This window comes from Mauremys reevesii, linkage group 17, assembly GCF_016161935.1.
Source record: "Mauremys reevesii isolate NIE-2019 linkage group 17, ASM1616193v1, whole genome shotgun sequence".
NCBI lineage: Eukaryota > Metazoa > Chordata > Testudines > Geoemydidae > Mauremys > Mauremys reevesii.
The window spans coordinates 9,154,998-9,159,126 of NC_052639.1; positions in this window are offsets into that span (position 1 = coordinate 9,154,998).

Genomic DNA, 4,129 nt, shown 5'->3' on the forward strand with positions numbered 1-4,129 from the left:
CACCAACTATTTAGCATTTGTATGAGAGAAGTTGGAGGGAATTCAGACATCTTCAAATGGCAAAACTTTTCCCCCGGCCTGGTCAGTGAATCCTATGGTGAGAAACTTTTTGTGCATTTCAGTTTCTTGTATTGTTGGATGAGGCCTGAGGTTCAAGTCCCTGGTCAGGTGAAAAACTTCTCACTGTGAGTATAAAAATCTGTCTTTCTGGAGTCTTGTTCAGTGTTACTCTTTCTCTCCAGGATTTTGCCTTTCCTAAGAAGGGCCTTTGTGTGGGGGGGATTGAAGGAGCAACTCCTTGACATCCCCTCTGTCCTTGCAGGCTAGAGGAATAAAGTCCTCTGGGCATAGAGCATGTTCCTCCCCTGCACACACACCCACACAGAATATTCATAAGGAATTAGAATTATAATCCACCACGTTCCTTGGGAGCTTGTTCCTGTTGTGAATCATCCTCGCTGTTGAATATTTCTGCCTTAGTTGTAATATGAATTTGTCTCTTTCACCTTCCAGCCATTGGGTCTTGTTATGCCTTTCTCTGCTCGATTAAAGAGCCCTTTCATACCCAATATTTTCTCTCCATTAAGGCCCTTCAACACTTCAGTGAAATCACCTTTCAATCTTCTTTTGATAAGCTAAACAGGTTGAGCTCGTTCAATAGCAAAGAGCCACCAAATGTTCTGAGGGCTGGAGAAAAATGTCTTCTAGGGAAAGTGGTGGATTCTCCATCTCTTGATATCATTTAATGAAGACTAGACGCCTTTCTGGAATGTGTTTGCCCAAAAGTAGCTATTGTGTCATACAGGAGGTCTGTGATATGCAGGGGGTCAAATAAGATGCTCTAGTGGTCTCTTCTGGCCATAAAGTCGACTAATTTCTGAAAAACTGAGTGTAGCATTGGGAGCAGCGTCTGATGTTTTCCTGTCTAGCCGGCTTGCTGCCTAGAACGAATGCTCCTTGAGTGGGGTGATCCACAGGGAGTAGCTCAAACCTCCAAAGTGCCTGGCCAGGGGCAGGACATTAGCACAGCAAGGGAGGGGTGTGGCAGTGACATCACAAAGGCCTTTTGCAGGACCTCAGACTATTGGTCAAAGGTGGTGGGGAGGTGGTGACCTCACAGAGAGATGCTGACATCAGCCAGGCAGGACAGGCGCGAGGGGCCAGGGAAACCTCAGAGACCCTGTGGCTTTGCTTCAGCAAGTCTCCTTCTCCAGGTCTCTCTTTGAGGACTGAGAGAGTATTCGGGTTCAGGCACTTGAGTGCCAGGAGGAACCTCTTTTGAGTTTTCTCCTTCCCTTTAGTGATTTTACTAGAAAACAGACGTCCCTGTTTAGAAGGTAAGAGCCTCCTCAAGGGAAGGGATGTCCTGGGCGTGTCACAGTTCGGATGCCAGTGGCCCCCCTACACTGTAAGGAAGTTCCCGCCACCCTGCTCTGTGTTCGCAGGGCGGGAGAGAGAGCAACATCCACGGCAGTGATTTGCTCCTGGCTGCCGGAGCAGAACAGCAGGCTCAGCTGTCAGAACTTCCCAGAGCGATGAAAGGGGGCCATGGCTCTGTAGCAGGAATGCAGGGCAGGCGAGTTCACGGCGGGCATTGTGGGATACTGGAGGAGGCCAGTTATGGTGATATAATGAACAGCAGCATTTACTCTGTTACTTTAAGTTTGCTGCAAAAAGCTCTAGCCCTCTCATTGAAGTCGTTTTATTTTGTCAGCAAAACAGGGCAGTTTTGTCGCCAGACGTGGCATTGCAGTGTGTGCACCAGCCACAAGCTACTGACCGAGAGAGCGTTGTGTGTTTTTCACACACCTGAGCAATATAATTCTGCTGAAACAACTTTGTAGTGCAGACCTGGCCAAAGATTCACTCACACACAGCTTGCAAGGAAAACCTCACCTGCTCCTCTGCTTTGCAGAATCCAAAGACGAGCAAAGCTTCTCAGGCCCTGTGGTGATGGCAGGGAGTCAGGTGTGGGCAGACACTGTGTTACAGCTACCCACAGGCACCATGGCTTAGCTGGCTAAAGCTTCTGTTTTGTAAACAGGAGATCCTGGATTCCACTCCCAGTGGTGCCTTGTTGACTGGTTGTTGGGGCACCTAGTATTGGCTACTGTCAGAAGACAAGGTTCAGAGCTAGATGGGCCTTTGGTCTAGCCTAGTGTCATTTTTCTTATGGTTTAAGATAAGACACTGATAATAGAGTTACTGAAAGTTTGGGAGTTAGGAGCGGTAGGTCAGTGGTCCAGTCCCCACACAGATGACCCTCCCTATGGGACAGAGGCAGGTCTGAGCTCTCACCCAAATGCTCATTGTGGCTGCCAGAATCTGTGAGCAGCTTGTTTAGTTTACAGCAAAGGTTGAGTCCTGCTTTGTGCACCGTGTGTGAGAATGAAAATCCTAAACCGCCCTTTGAAATAACAAAGCATCAGGACGTGTGATTGTCCCTGCCCCAAAGCAGAGAGACCAATGGAGAAATGCCGCCGAGTCCAAGGTAATACTCCACTGCCATTTTACCTTTTTTGCTGGCTAAACTCCTTCTTATCTACCCGGCCCAGGCTGTCCTCTGCCTCAGCTGCTGCTCCCTGCCTGCTCTAGAGTCAAACACGCAGGGCCCCCAGGGGAACAGAGGCTGGGACAGGGCAGCAGCCTGGGCTGGGCTGGGAAAGATGCTGGGAGTTCTCGTTCCCTGAGAACTGGCCTCCTCTTCTCAACAGCAAACAAATCAATTCCATGTCCCTCCCCAGAAAAACCAGCCTGGAGCCAAGGGCATCAGGGGACGATTCCCTCCAGTTCCCACCGAGGCAGGAGAGAACCCAGGGTGTTTCTAGCAGAGCTTATGGAACTGACTTGGGGAAACCAGCCTTTAATAACAGGCAGTTCCAGTTTTAGCTAAGTGTTTTTAACAATTTCTACAACATTAAATAACCCTTCAATCATAGTGTCACCATCCATAACATTGCTTCAGCCTTATAGGTTCCTAAGTGCACAACTAAACATCTCTTCAAACACAAGGGAGTGGAGATCAGTCAATGTTCAGAGTCATCCCATATAAAAGAACCATGTTGTCATACATACTGGCCCCATCATGTGGCTAATGCTTTCCCTCCTCTCTGTTGTAGTTTTGGTATTTTGCACAGAAACTTTCTTCCCTCAGGAGAGTCCTGGGAACCAGGGCTGCCAGCCAGACAAACACCTTTAAGAGGCGGCGTAATCTGTCAAAAAATGATCTCCCGCCTTCAGTTCAGTGACACCCTGAAATGTTACTTATCAGGGCAGAGCCAGAGGATTGAAAGCAGCTACATGAAATCCCTGTGTAGCTAACTGGAATGAACACAAACACTCCTTGTATCTGAAGAGATGTTTAGTTTCTACCCTTTGTTAACTACAAGACTAAAGGGAAAGGCAGTGGTGCCAGATATAAAGAGTGAAACACGAGACAATCATCATAGTTATGCCCATAGTCACTGCAAATTATTTCTAAATTCTTCTTATTATCATCAGTGTATTATTTTCTCTGGAGTCTAGACATTGACTATATCTTGACCAAGAAATTTAGATCTTGATAAAATAATTGACTATCCCTGGTTAAGGCAATGGACTTGATACCCACTGGGGTGTCCTTCACAGGTTCAAGTACTAACAACAGTGGCTGCCTTTTCAGCCATAACGCTTTTAATCAGGGCAATAAATTGATACGAACTCCCTGTAAAATCATTTTCCAGCCCGACTCCTTCACCCACATTCATTAGGGCATTGGGCCACCATGTGAACATTTCATTTCCTCTCCTCAATTTCACACAGAGACACAATTTCTTTGTACAGATCCATGAACAGCAAACCTCCTGTGTTCTTTGTCTGAGCCAGGCATCTGATCTTCTCTCCATTGAAACCTTCTCTCTCTCCTGCAATGGCGATGGTCAGACAGAGGGGACGACACCTTTCACCTCTGACAGTGAGATATTGGCTCAGCTCTTCTTTTTATGCTGCTGCTGTTGTTAGTCCATGAAACATCAGGGATGGAAATGCAAGGCTGAGTTCACCAACCCCTGAAACATTTCAGTGCCCCAGAGAAACTTCTGACCCTGCTGTTGGAATGATATGGTGGAGATTCTGTTAGGAAAGGGACTGT